This window comes from Equus caballus, chromosome 16 (genome assembly GCF_041296265.1).
Source record: "Equus caballus isolate H_3958 breed thoroughbred chromosome 16, TB-T2T, whole genome shotgun sequence".
NCBI lineage: Eukaryota > Metazoa > Chordata > Mammalia > Perissodactyla > Equidae > Equus > Equus caballus.
In genome coordinates, this window is record NC_091699.1 from 41,182,491 (window position 1) to 41,197,916 (window position 15,426).

A 15,426-nucleotide genomic window follows, 5' to 3' on the forward strand; every position below is an offset into this window, starting at 1 on the left:
AAAATAAGCTTGCATCCAGGAAGAAGTCAAAAAAGCAGCTTTCCCGAGAAGGGCTGGTAGCCGCCGCCCTTAGCCCGATTTTCAACTTCATCCCTCCATCTACAGGATGTCTACACTACCTGTCAACTGTCCACAAAGGGAGAGGGGAAAGGAAGGGCATTCAAGCATTTTATAAGGATTCTCCATTACAATTATGGAACAAAAAGTGAAGGCAAGTTAATCCTCGGTTAACCAGAGAATTAATCAGAACTTTGCCCTGCCTCCTTATCGATGAATTGCACTTTTAATAGAAGCAATTGTGCCAAGTGTCCAGCACACCCATAAAAAAATTCAGTTTCTAAGCATTATTTCCTTGAGGAATAGGAATGATATAGCGCAAATAGCAAAGCAATGTCTTTTAATCCTCATCCGCACCTCCTCCCACCAATGCACACACGCACACATCTAAACCCTGCTCCCGAGACGCTGGCTTCGATACCACTGTGGTGCAGAGAATCTAAACTGATCTGAGCCTGTGGGCTTGGCTTTGCAAGTGGAAGAGGCCAATGTTTCTAACTAACACGATCTCCCTTAACATATCAGAGCAGAGTGTAGTCATATGCCGTGTAATGATGTTTTGGTCAATGATGGACTGCATATGTGACGGTGGTCCCATAAGATTAGCACCATATAGCCTAGGTGTGTAGCAGGCTATACCATCTAGGTTTGTGTAAGTACACTCCATGATGTTCGCACAACGAACCTGTTTCTCAGAACATATCCTCCTCTTAAGTTATGCATGACCGTATTCCCACATTGCCAGGATAGGGAGAGAGGTCATGTGCAGAAAAGAAGTGGGGTGCTCGCCCCTTCAAGTCTAGGCAGTTGAGGGGAGGCAAAGGGAACAGATAAAGAGACCGGGCTGTGGCCTCCCCATCTGAGCCACAGGCCCCAGAATGAGGAGGTGTCTTAGCCAGGTGACGGTGCCCCTGGGGCCTTGCCCACCATTCTAGGAGGGAGCGGCTCTCAGGTTGCACCAGAGGCACCAGAGTGGACACAAGGTACAGAGTGGAAGGCCGAGGCGTGTCAGGAGTCCCTCCATTTCAGGGTCATGTGGTGGGGCCCCTGCTGTCTGCACACACTCTAGGGCGGGAGTCAATGGGGATCTTGTCAGAGGCCAGGGAACTCTGAACAAACGACTTAAAGTGAAAAGAGACTGTGGAAACCAGAAGAGCCTGAGATATTATCAATTGGCCCCTTTAAGCTTCGTCCCTCCCCCCAGGAGGAGGTTTTAGGGAAGGTCGGATGGGTTAAGGAAATAAAGAAGCGGCGTTTTGTTCCCTATCTGGGCGTAGCATTAGTGAATTTTGTATTCCCACTACATTTCTTACTGTCTCTCCCCTCTAGACTGTAGGATCCAAGGAACCCCGGGCCACAGCTATTTCACTCAGCACAGTTGACCCAGAACCTAACCAGAGCAGACACAAAATTGGCCTTCAGTAAGTAGGGAGTGAACATACGAGTGAATAAATGAATGAATGAGGCCAATCTTGAATTCCTCCATAGCTAATCCAAATGGAAGTGGTGGAAATCAGAGGCTTATGAGAAGAGAACTTGTTAAGAAGTCAGACACCAGTCACAGCCCACACTGGTTGATCTACCCAATATCCTCCTCCTTTTCGTTTTGCTAACACAACCGTGGTTTGAGCAGCAGTGTACTCAGAATATTCCCTCCTCAGATTCCCATCTAGCTGGAGATGACCAAGTCACCAGTTCTGGTTAATGAGGTGTCAACAGAAGTAAACAGAGCCAGGCTTTAAGGAAAATTATTGTTTTTCTGACAACAATGGACAGACTCAGCTGGTAAACATATTTTTTCTCTTCTTCTTCCATCTTCTTCCTAACTGAAATGCAGAAGCAATGCCTGGAGGTGCTGCAGCCCTTTTGCAACCATGAGAGGGAAAGTCACATGCTAAGGGTATCAGAGTAAGAAGCTAGAAGTCTGAGCCCTTGATTCCTCCTTGAGCAGCTGCACCAGCCCTGGATCACAGCTTCCAGAACACATTCCACATGAGAAGGATAAACCTCTTTTTCTGGCTCTCGAGATCCCAAAGCATCCTTGGAGAGAACCTGGGGTTTCATGAACTTGAGAGGGAAAAGGTTACATCTTCGTTTTTACAAACCTGTAACTGAGATTTAGCATTCCCATCTATTATGAATGTGGGCAATAGACCAGAGTAGTGTCAGCGATGCCTGTGACTTTGTCAATAGAAATCACAGATGTTTTCATCTACCATTACAATTGTCGGCTTTCTCTTGATTTATCTCTTACAGTTATCACTATTTTGAAATTCTGGTGGTTTGTTATTAGACTCACTGCTTGATCTAGTTATTTAGTGCATTAACAAAAATGCACATATATTACTATATGTCAAATATGGATTTGTAAAAATATTTTGATAGCTAATTCAATTTCATAGTCTCGCTTATTTTATTTTATTTTATGTATGCAAAAACATTCTTCCACAGGATTCCCCTGACTGCCAAAGAAGGTCACAGCTCGAAAACAGGTTCGGAAACTCACTCCCCTTGAGTTAAGTACTGTGAGCAGGTTTCTTGGCATGCGACACAACAGAATTCCTAAGTGAGCCCCCATTTTCCCCAGCTGATGCAAGGGCAACTCTGAGGAATGGTAATTTCTGGAACCAAAAGTAGAGACAATGATGAATAGAGAACAATATCTGCAGCTCATTTCGCTTTGATCTTGATCTTTTTGCCCCAACCGTAAGAGTGCCCTGTTGAGGCAGGTATTCTGGAAGATACCAGAGGAAGGTACACAGTGGCTCTGCCTCCTTCACGAGTCTCCCTCTGGCTGGGCCTGCCTGCTACTCACAGGACAGCATCCAGCCAATGAGGCAGAAAATGGCTTCCTTCTCATCAGTGTGTGGTCCCCCGGGGCCACAAAGGTTTAAAAATTAATGGAGGCTTCACCCTACCTGTGCTGCCGTCGCCAGGCGAGCCCCCCTCCCCACAGCCACGAGCCTTGCTGGTAGTTTCCACGCTGTAGGGAGGCTGACGTTATGTCTTTCTCCTGGCATGATTTGTACTCTGATGGTTATCTAGCTTGGCCTGCCCAACCTCTGAACGACCTGCCCTTCATCAGAGCCGCCAGTTTGCCCAGAGCCATTTGTCCAGAACGCAGCCTCTTGGCTTCTTGCAACATGACTCCCACAGGCCGACTGGAGAGCCAAAAGAAATAATATGTCACATTCACAGGGTGAACAAAGGTCACTCCTTCTCTGTGACAACAGAACATCTTCCCCAGGGAGATGAATCGACAAATACTTCATCATTCATAACGATGAAAGGCAATCAACTTTCCTTTCCTACTGTATCTGGCTGTAAGACAGAGCTAGAGCCTGAGAAGGAAAAGCCAGAAGGTTCTAGACACCCACGGGAAGCCTGGCAGTGGTAGTGGCAGGCTGGCATGGGACCTCTGGGGAGTGAAGGTCATCTGCTACCCCAAGCCTGGGGTCCCAAGACATACGCTGCTTTCATGCTTCCAAAGGACACTGTGTCCACCAAGGTTCCCTCTCAGAGGCCTCCCGTGCTTTTGTGCAGTATTTTTCACCTGAGGTCAGACTGTGAGAGTTAGTTACCTACTGCTGTTTGACAAATTACCCCAAAACTTGGTAGCTTAAAACAATAAACACTCCTGTGATCAGGAATCCAGGCACAGCTAAGCGAGCCGGCTCTGCCTCAAGGTCTCTCGCAAGGCTGCCATCAAGGCATCAGCTGGAACTACGCTCTCGCTCTCGTCTTAAGTCGCATCTGAAGGCTGGACTGAGGGAGCCTCAGGGAGGGAGGGACATCCCTCCCCGCGGGAGATCAGCTTCCAAGCTCAGTTCCGTGATTGTTAGCAGGATTTAGTTTCTCGTGGGCCATTGGACTGAGGGTCTCAGTTCTGGCTATCGGCTGGTTCCTGGTCACATGGGCCTCTCCATGGGGTGGCTCACAAGGGCAGCCGGCTTCTATTAGAGAGAGCAATAGAGGTGAGCAACGTGGAAGCCAGAGTCCTTTTATAACCTGATCCCCAAAGTGACTTCCTTTTCACTCTTGTCGCATTCCACATGTCCAAAGCAAGCCACTGGATCCAGATCACACTCAAGGGGAGGGGACTCCACAAAAGCATGGGAACCAGGAAGCAAGGATCGTTGGGAGCCAAGAGACTGCCTCCCACAATGGGGAGTTTCGTGAAACTCTGTTCATATTTTATGCATGCGCTGCATTTCTAAACCCAATTTCTTGTGCTTCTATCTCCAAATTGCAAGTATTTTGTTGCCCAATATACAGGTGAGGGGTCCTGAACCTGAGATCCATGGGCACTGGGGGAAGGTTCTAGGAATCTCCTAAAGTTGTGGGCCAATTGTTGTAAATATGCAGATTTTGCCAGGAGGCAGATCTGTGGTTTTCATTATTCATTAGTTTCCCAAGTAAGATCAAGAATCCGAAAGGATAAAGAGCCACTCTCCATACTGTTTATGAGACAACCGTGTTCCCAAAACGCTATCAGACTCTATGGGAAGGCTCATAGAGGACACGGCCAGCTGCATAGCAGCTCAGAGCTGGTAGGATTAGCTGGCCTGCTCAGAGGCCGTCTCATCCAACAGGTAGAGAAACAGAGCCCTCGGGAGAGGGGACAGGACAGATAAAGGTACCAGGCCAGGGCCACAGGTGCCCTGACAGCTTGGAGGCCAGGGTGTGTCCATTTTCAGCCATGCTGCTCTTACTGCTACGATTGCACTAAGGAGGGGCGTCATGCATTTAGACGGCCACCCAGCAAACCTTTGCCAGCAAACCAGTATAAATGCTGCTTCAAGGCAGTGTCCTGACACGTAAAAGCCATTCTCAGTTCTTTGCTTACACTTTCCATTTTTTTCCTTCGACTTGTTTGAAAAACCTTCTTTATATTTATAACAGCCATTCACTTCCCATAGGACAGGAAATGAAGAGCAGCCACTCGGAAACTCATCCTGTGTACTGCAGGGAGGGAGAAGGCTACAGTCGACAGCTGGCGCCCTTGATGAGGCCGGTTTTGCAAAAGCAGCCCCTCTAATCGAACCAAGTGTGTGATGGAAATGCCCGGGTTAAGAGATGTGTGGCCGTGAGTGAGTCACTACTCTCTCTGGGCCTCGGTTTCCCTGTCTGCAAAATGAGAATAACAATAGGACCCTCCATAGGGTAGAAGGGAGTATGGGATCAGATAGTAGGTACAAAGCGCTGAGCCCAGTCCGGCCCAGAGCAAGCCCTGGAAAAACAGGGGCTGACGAAGTCCTCCCCCATCTCAATTTCTGAAGGCTCAGGAGCGTGGGCAAGGTCACAGCTGGAGAACGCGTGGTCTTTCCACTCCACAGTGTGAACTTCTAACCACTGAGACATACAAGAATATCAGTGGATGGGGCCGGCCCTATGACCCAGTAGCTAAGTTCACACGTTCCGCTTCAGCAGCCCAAGGTTTCCTGGTTCAGATCACGGGGCGGACCTAGCACCGCTCATCAGGCCATGCTGAGGCGGCGTCCCACATAGCAGAATTAGAAGGGGGGCTTTGTGGAGAAGAAGAAAAAAAAGAAGAAGATTGGCAACAGATGTTAGCTCAGGGCCAATCTTAAAAAAAAAAAGGAATATAGGGGGCTGGCCCCGTGGCCGAGTGGTTAAGTTCGCGCGCTCCGCTGCAGGCGGCCCAGTGTTTCGTTGGTTCGAATCCTGGGCGCGGACACGGCACTGCTCATCAAACCACGCTGAGGCACCATCCCACATGCCACAACTAGGTGGACCCACAACGAAGAATATACAACTATGTAACGGCGGGGGGCTTTGGGGAGAAAAAGGAAAAAAATAAAATCTTTAAAAGAAAAAAAAAAGGAATATAGGTGGAAATCCGTGTTGCCTAGGGCCCCTGGTTTGAGTCTCTTCTGTACCACACCGAGTTATGCCTTTCAGCAGCTCACTGCTCTCTCCAGGCCTCACACCAGCGGGACAAGCGTGCTCAGAGATGCTCAGAGCCACACGCTCGCTGCCCTCCTTCAAGCCCCCGCCACAGCCACGTGTGCAGACGCTGCTGGTCAGTCACAGCCCCTGGGAAGGACCTGGGCACCATCCACACCCGCCCTCTTCAAGGAATGCCCTGGGAAGGAGAGCACAGTGACCAGATCAGATCCCTTCATAAATGTGCTAATGACTGACCTCTGGAAAGCACAGATGATATTTACGGGGAGAGAGCCCCTACCCATGGGGTGCTTTCAGCAGGACACACCTAAGGTGTCTGGGTTGCTTATGGCAAAAAAGTCTGGACTCCGTGGATTTACGGGGCGGGGTCCCTGGAAGGTGTCATGTAGCCTTTGTATTTATCGGAGTATAAACTGGAGATGCCTCGTGATCAAAATAGCTCTCTTTCACCCCCCAGGCATTCCTTAGGGACTCCTCTTGTTAAATCTGGAGGAGGGAACATCCCAACGCAGCAAGAGAGGGCCCAGTGTCTACACTGGTGGTCCCCAGCCTCTCCCTGCCCCGCCAGTGCCTGGCAATAACTCGTGCCCTTAAAATTGTCAGCAAAGTTGGGTCCTAGGTAAGATCTCTGATTCCTGCAAGTCTGATTTGTCCTCCCAGTCTTCTGTGTTATCTCAGCCCCCTAGGGGAATGACAGTTTGAGCTGTGGAGACTCTGTGAGAATACAGACAGTGACCTTCCTGGGGTCAGGGCCTCGTCCTGTCTCTGTGTCACACACTGGCACTGACCATGGCAGGTGCTCCATGAACGTTTGCTGAATGAGTGTTGGTTGTTTTATCCTAGGAATTAATTTTTAGGCCCCTGACTGTTCAACAGAAGCGTTCGGTGATTGACCTCAGATCGGAGAGCAGGAGGAATCAGGTGAGGGGGAGAAGTCACGCAGAAATCTGTGTGTTTCCTCAAACCCACTTGCACACTTGAAGCCACCATCCAGAAACTGCTGCCAATGTGACAGAGAGACCGGCCAGTGTTGAATGCCCTTCTGCAGCCATCTCATCAGCTCAGGAGATTTCCTCGCTGCCACCGCAATTAATAATCCGCGAATTAAAACAGATTTACATTGGTGACTGAAGCTATTACCATCCACTAGGCTGAACTTGAGAATTTTGTGGAAATGGCTAATTTTTGATGCCTGGGGGCCTCACAGAAATAAGTTTCCACAAAGTTCACCAAGCTTCTCCTATTAAGGAACGATACCAAATACCGTGTCTTCTCCCCAATGCAGACTAACAATTAACATGGCATATTTTTTTTTGAAGAGTCAGAAATGGTAAAGGAAGCACAGCCGGCTTTGTCAGCCCATTTGTGGGGGATTCGCACGTCTTTAAAGCAGAAGAAAAGACTGAACATGTGGCAGACGGAGAGAAAGCTTGGAAAAAAAGAAATTTAACATTTATTGGAAAATAATTTTCCACAGCATTATAATAATCCATTAACCCCAGAATAAACCCAAAGTTAATGTTTATTATCATTATGTGGCAACGTCTCGCATTTTCCAAGGCAAACAAAACTATCATTAAAAACAATAGTGTCTCCTTAGAAGCTCCTTAATGCTCATTTTTGGTGAAAAAAAAAAAAAATCCATTACCCAGAGAAGGAAATGCCCAGCACTAACTACAAAATTGTGTTTCAGTCCAGGGCCTGGGTGGCATCACACACTTATTTTCATAGGAAAAAAGCCCTGAAATTGAATTACTGCCTGGGGACTGTGTGGGATGGGGCGCTGGAAAAGGACCTTGTCAGACCATCTTCTGTGTGTTTTATAAGGCACCTCATAGTACACGTTTAACTCACAGATTTTCTGCTGGGCACCAGAGGCCCAGGGCTGGGAGCACTGAGGCGTTAGAGGACAGAGACACAGTGAAATAAAAGGCTGTCTCTTCAATCTCTGTCATAATTCTCTCAGCTTATAAAGTGACGCTGGAAAAAGAGACTCTGTGTGTGTGTGTGTGTGTGTGTGTAAGACAGAGAGAGGAACAGAGAAATTGACAGAGACACACAGAGACAGAGAGGAGACAGAGAGAAATGGAGGAGCGAGGAAGACAGAGACAGAGAGACAGAAGTAGACATCTCTTGAAGACGGAGCTGAAACCAAAGCCTGTTTCACTTGTTAGTTAATTGTCCAGATCAGAGTTCCTCAGTCTTGGCGCTACTGACATTTGGGCCAGATAATTCTTTCCTAGGGGCTGGCTGTGGGGATCTCCTCCGCCTTGTAGGATGTTTAGCCACATCCCTGACCTCTACCCACTAGATATCAGTCACATCGCCAGCGTCCCAGCTGTGATAACCAAGAATGTCTCCAGCCTTTGCAAAATGTCCCCCAGGGACAAAATTGTCCCTCCTGAGAACCACTGAGCTAGAGCCAAGATGGAGCCCTCGGAGGTTATCAATGGGATCAGGACACAAGGAGTTGGAAGGACACGGTGTCTCTGATGTTCCATGTAGCTGGCTGGGTGTTCAATGTCCACCCAGGAGGGAATATGCTCAGGGCAGGAAATCTGACCTACAACTGCAGAAAACAAAATGCAGCTTCCAGAATCTTCCCACCTGTGGTGTTATCAAGATTGGCTATAAATGTGTTCCCAGATTTTCCTCACCCCCTCCTGACAAAAGAAGATCCATGCTTGGCCCAATCTACTGGTCAGGATTCTCCAGAGAAATAGAACCAACAGGATGTGTGTATAGAGAGAGGGAGAGATTTCCTATAAAGAATTGGATTGTGCAATTGTGGAGGCCTGGCAAATCCAAAATCTGCAGGGTAGACTAGCAAGTTAGAGACTTAGGGAAGAGTTGCAGTTTGAGTCCAAAGGCAGTCTGCTAGCAGAATTCCCTCTTGCACAGAGGAGATCAGTCTTTGTTCCATACAGCCTTCAACTGATTAGGTGAGGCCCACCCACATTGTGGAGGGCAAGCTTTATTCAAAGCCCCCTGATTAAAATGTTAACCTCACCAAAAACACCTTCACAGAAACATCCAGAATAATGTTTGAGCAAATATCGGGGCCCCGTGGCCCAGCCAAATTGACACATAAAATTACCCATTACGGCCCACTACCTGACTCCACCCTCCAAGGAGGGCCTGGCCCAGCCAGACAGGTTCTTTGGGTTTGGGGATGGGAAAATTGAAAGGAAAAAGGAGTGGTGCAGGGTTACAGGAGGCAGGCAAGGGCAAAATCTGAAGGAGACTTTAGGTTGTGTGTGTGCAAAGGGTCGTGGGTATTGGGAACGTCTGTGGCATGAGAAGGAGTGGATGACAGAGGTTTATAGAACAAGATTTCAAGGATATCAGTGAGGACTCTGTCATTGTCAGAGTGCTCAGGGTAATACAAATAAAGGAATTTAGTATTTTATAAAGGCACTTTTGTTTTTTTTTTTTTTGCTGAGAAGATTAGCCCTGAGCTAACATCTGTGCCAGTCTTCCTCCACTTTATTTGTGGGACACCACCACAGCACAGCTGACGAGTGATGTAGGTCCATGCCCAGGATCAGAACCCGCAAACACAGGCTGCTGAAGCAGAGCATGCTGAACTTAACCACTACACCATGGGGCCGGCCCCTATAAAAGCACTTTTGATGGTGTTGACTGTGTTCTTTTCATTGCCACACCTTTTGGGGTCTGATCCACAGGGGTCCTGGCTTTCTAAGCATTACACATATGAGGGAGCCACCACTGTGTGTTCAGGTTCCTCAAGTGAGGCACGGCTGCTGCTGGGATAAGCAGACTCCAGTGTGTTTATTTAGCGATTCACAACAAGAGACGGACCCCCAACTTTCCTCCAGCAGTCATTTCTCCCCTGCCTGAGCACCTCCAGAGAAAGTCCCCCCACCCTTTCTCAGAGGAAGTGCTCATGCAGCCCATGCCGAATGGGCAAGGTGACCAGCAGGCAGCATGGCCTACCCTCCAGTCTCAGCCCATTGGAGCAGGGGTGGACATGGCTCAACATGCACCAATCAAATTCTGCCTCCTCAGAACCGGCAGTCAGCTCTGTCGGAATTATTAACAGAAGGCCTTATAAAGCCAGGGCTGGCGTGGTGTGGGCAGCACAGCGGAGAACACAAATTGGCAGAGAGAGGAGAAGGAGACAGATGTACAGAGAAGCTGAGAGGATGCAGCTCCGCAGGGTCCAGATGTCTGAGAGCTGAGACACACGCAGGGTAGAGCACTAGAATGAGGGCCCCAGACGTGCCCCGGTTCCTGCATTCTCTAAGACTCTGTGACATATTCCAATAGTCTCCTAATAAGTTTCCTTTTCCTCTTGGGTTCATTGGAGTGAGTTTCTCTATCTGGAAAGCAGACCACCATCTCTCGGCCAACTGAGAGAGTTCCATCTGGTTCTGTCTCTCTGGCATAGGGGTTCCGTCAACCAGCCCTGTAGCAGAGTCTGTTGATTTCCCACCCAACATCCCTCCTCCCCTCTTCCTTGCTGGATTGACACGCACACCCTGTAAACTTCAGAGGAATCAGACCCAATCCACAGATTGGGAATAAGTGAGAATTGAGCAAAACCACGTGCCTTGCCAGCGATGAGTTCAGGCGTGACCATGTGACATCATTCTAGCTAATGAGACATCAGGAGAAACTGCTATGGTGAGGGGGCTGTGGGGAGACACTTCTGTAAAAGGTTTTACTTGCTGTTAAAAAGAAAATTATGGAAGAAACAGTCCCCTTTTCTGCCAAAACACACCTTTCTGTGTGTGGATGTTGCTGCTTCATCTCGTGAACCAGCCAAGGACCAAGTAATGTGATGAGCATGGCAGAGCAGAAAGAAAAAAAGAACCAGGGACTTTAAAGATGTCTTTGAGCCCTTGAGAACCACTCTTCTTGGACTTCTTGCTACTTGACAGACTAAATTCCTTATTCTTAACCCTATTTTTTTTGTTACTAATAGCTAATGTCATTTGGTCTGCAACAATGCAGAAAATATAGTTCTTAGCTCTCCAACCTAAGAAAGTGAATAGTCTATGAGAAATCTTATGACAGTGATGATGATGATGGTGGAGATGGTGATGATGGTGATGGTGATGCTGCTGATGACAGTGATAATGATGGAGCACTGGTGGTGGTGATGGTGATCATGGTGTTGGTGACGCTGCTGCTGCTCATCGTGGCAGTAATTATGGTAATGATGGTGGTGACAAAGATGGTGACGGTGATGATGGTAAAGCTGGTGATGGTCATGGTCATGGTGATAGTGAGGTCAGCAGCTATCCTTTGTCGAGTGCTTCTTTTGTACTGGACCTACTTCTGATCAGGTCTCTTAATTTTGGGAGTTGATATAAAGAGGAAATAAGATGGGTGCAAAAGCTTCTGAAAAGGATTAAACCAAACATTGCATTAATAGTCTGTTTATTAAACACTTACCAGAGCTCTACACTGTGCTGACTGCTTTAAGAGGATATTTTCTCACAGCAGCCCTGTAATAGTGTCTCTATGTTTTATTTTTGTCCACTGACAGCTTTCAAGCCCCATCATTCCCATCCCCTCTTGCCCCCCATCTGAGCAAGTCAATAAGAAAGCCCAGACACTCCCTCACTTGAGCCAGTGGGGAAATTCCAGCCCTGAAAACCTCTGCCCACGTGTGGAGACTCACCCCAGCCCCACCCCTGGCCACAGGAAAAGCCAGGGGCACTGCCCCTTCAATCCATTGCAGACCAGCTTGGGTGCCTGCCCTGCTGTCCCACAGAAAGTCTCATGATGCTATAAATATTTCCACGCCCTTTTGGTGCGTCTGTGACATGATCAGTCTCAACACCGAACCAATTTTGGGTGGGAGGAGGTCGGTCCTGCCCTCTGCATAGAGCAACCACAAAGCAAACCCCATGAGATAGGAAATCTGATTATTCTCATTTTATTGGTGAAGAAACAGAAGAGCAGAGAGGTAAGTTTACTTGCCTTGCATCAACCACATAGCATTATAGAGCAAAGACAGGATTCTGTCTGACTCCAGGACCTGAGCTTCTGATCAACCAGGCTGTGTTTTCTCTACTTCTGAGGGAAATTTAAAAGATGGAACAATATACTCACTGTGGAAAATCCTTGAAAAACAGAAAGCATTTGTTCACTTACTCATTCTTTCAATCATTCAACGGTACTTAATTGTGCCCTTGCTACATACCAAGCTGGGGCTACGTTTTGAGGACAGACATTTGGACAATCTGAGGCCAACTAGAGCCCAATGCTCTTCAGACTGAGGTTACAGAGTCCTGGGACAAGGTAGAGGTCAACCAGGCCAATCCCCTGTAGGCAAGGCTCAGAAAAGTGTTGGCCAAGGGGCTGGCCCCAAGGAGTAGTGGTTCGTGCTTCGGCAGCCCAGATTCACGGGTTCAGATTCCAGGTGCAGACCTACACCACTAGTCAGCCGTACTGCAGTGGTGACCCACATACAAAGTGGAGGAAGATTGGCACAGATGTTAATTCAGAGCTTATCTTCCTCAAGCAAAAAAAAAGAGGAAGATTGGCAACAGATGTTAGCTTAGGGCTAATCTTCCCCAGCAAAAAGAAAAAAAAGTTGGCCAAAATGGGCAAGTAGATTGAGAATGAAAGATGAGGGAAGGACCATAAAAAGGCAACCACAAACCCAGCAAACACAAAGTTCCTTGCTAGAGTAGAACACGAAAACTGGACCAGGGAAGAAATTCATTTTAATAAATCCTTGTTACCTAAAATTGCTGATGAAAAAGTCACAATAATCCTCAGCTCCATAGCTTGGGAGGGGAGACTGCCTCACTACTCTAATTAATGAAATGAAGCATTAATTTATAAATCAAATACCCATATTAAAAATTCAGAGGGCGGCAATCAATATTTTTCTGCTCGTGCTACATCATCTAATTTTCTGTAATAAATAGCATTAGAAGATGATTATTGGTAAATTAACAGAATATCCAACTGAAGCACTTCTTGAGAGTGTTTGCCAGTTTGGAGGGCTCGTTTATGGAAAATACAAGGCTGGGGGGATCCTCAGGACCGTGAAGTAATTGACTCCTCATTGAGCAACGGAGAGCTTCAGTTTGAATGGCATGGTGACGAATCAACCACAGCCGGATAGACAATTAGTATATATGTAGAAACATTTGCCCGTTTTTTGACAAAATATGTCAGATCTCGCTTCTTCTCACCCCTGAAGCCTGGGGCCAGTATTGACCTTGGCCAAGCTAAAGGGACGCTGTTTCCCAGGACTTTGAACCTGAAGGCTGTGAAGTAAGGACAAGAGGAGCAGCTGAAGCTGCGTCATCACAGTGGCCACAGGGGCACGCTGACCACGTCCCCCCTGCCGCCTGGCCCTACAGAAAGCTCTGGGTTCTCACCCATTTCCTAACCTTGGTTTCCAAGCCACCGATCAATTTTAAGAACTCTGATGTCCTTCTAATAAATGTCTTTATGCTGAAGATGGCCAGAGTTTGTTTCTTGCTGGCAACCAGGAATTCTGAGTGAGACGTAAAGAACACAAGGGAAGAGGCAAGTTGTGCATTAACCAAGCGTCCTGTTCAGGTCAGGCTCTCCGCATGAGGTGAGAGGAGCTTGCCTTTAGAAATATGCGAGAAGGCAGCAGGAAGCTATTTAGCTTTGATAAATGTGGGGAGTGTGGTTTGGAGGGCACCTGTCTCTGTCTGAAATGGGAACAGAAAGAATTATGGCCAGAGAGAGGGGTAGGAGAGAGGAGTTGATCCGTTTAAGCAGAGCACGTGGAATGAAGTCGTTATCCAACAAACAAACAAAGGGCAGAGTGCTGTTCAGGCTGGAGAGATTACTTGAGGCCCCTACTTAAAAGGACGATTAGGATGAATGGCAAATATGCAGGTCTGGTCATGAATCAAGGCAGTACTTCCTGGGCTTGTCTGTCTGGTGCCTGACTGTGCTCCTGGGATGTGCTTTTCTTGCAGGGCTCCCTCTGTAAAGGTCCTAAGCAAACTGATGGCACATAGAGGTGATAAATAATTATCCACTGAAAGAATGGGCAAATTGTGACCCCTGAATTGTGTTGCTTCTTGCAGAAAGGAAGAGTGGTACAACCTCGAGAAAATGGTCATGCCCTTAGCCATTTGAAAACTCTTACCATCCATTTAAGGATGTTCATTCAATAATTTCTTTCTGTTTTAGGTTTTTGTAGCCAACCTTCAAGATGGCCCCCAATGATTCTTTCATGTTGGAATTCATGCCACGTGCAGTCCCCTCCCACACTGAATAGGGCTGACGTGTGTAACCAACAAGATATTGCAGAAATGATGGAGTGTGATGTCCAAGACAATATCATAAAAGACGTTACAGCTTCCACCTTGCTCTCTCTTGGATCCCTTTTCTGCAAGAAGCCAGCTGCCATGTTGTGAGAACACTCAAGCAGCCTTACAAGAGGTCCACATGGTGAGGAACTAAGTTTCTTGCCAATAGGCAGCATGAATGGGGCAGTCATACAAGTAAGCCATCTTGGATTCAGATCCTCTGGCCCCAAACAAACCTTCAGAAGACCACAGCATAGTGAGGGACCAGGACCTGGAACCACTTAAGTCGTCCCTGAATTTCTTATCAACAGACACTGTGTGAGGTAATAAATTTTACTGTTTTAAATTGCTAAGTTTGTGGGTAACATGTTATGCAGTAAGAAATAACTAATGCACTGGAGACATCTTATAATCCCAGAAAGGTAGAGATTTGGGGTGACTTTTTCAGTCTACTCAGAATGTCTTCTCTATCCACAAGTTTCACTCCTCATGAGCGTGTGTCTTTAGAAACTTAGGGTTCACCACGTGGCCAATTCTGTAGTTGTCAGAAAATACCCCTTCTGGATCTGCTTCCTCATGTCCCTCCACTCCACTTTCGCAAAGGTCCATCCCCTCATGTTCAGCTTCCAGGGTCGATTGCCTCATCCAGTTCCACTGTCAGATAGGAAATGGGGCTCCCAACTCTGAGAATGGAGAATGGGAGGAATAATTCTCTCCAAAGTCTCTGCTCAAAGTGGAGAATCAAAAAAATAAAATTCAGGGGCCGGCCTTGGTGGCCTAGTGGTTAAGTTCAGCACACTCCACTTTGGCAGCCCAGGCTCAGTCACCAGGCACGGACCTCCACCACTCGTCAGTGGCCATGCTGTGGCAGCAGCTCACATACAAAAGAATGAGAAAGATTAGCAACAGATGTTAGTTCAGGGCAAATCTTCCTCAGCAAAAAATAAAAATAAAAAATAACACTCAGACATTTCACAGAATGAAGATTGACCCTCTTTTTTTCCAACATGCCTTCAATAAGCTATTACAATTACATGACAAGAGGCTGAGAGGATCCAGGGCCTGAAGCCAAATGCCAGGCTCTAAAGTGGAAATGATTCCACAGTCCTTACTTTTCTCTTCTCTGATGAATGCTTTAGCAGAGTGTTTCTCAAGGACATGA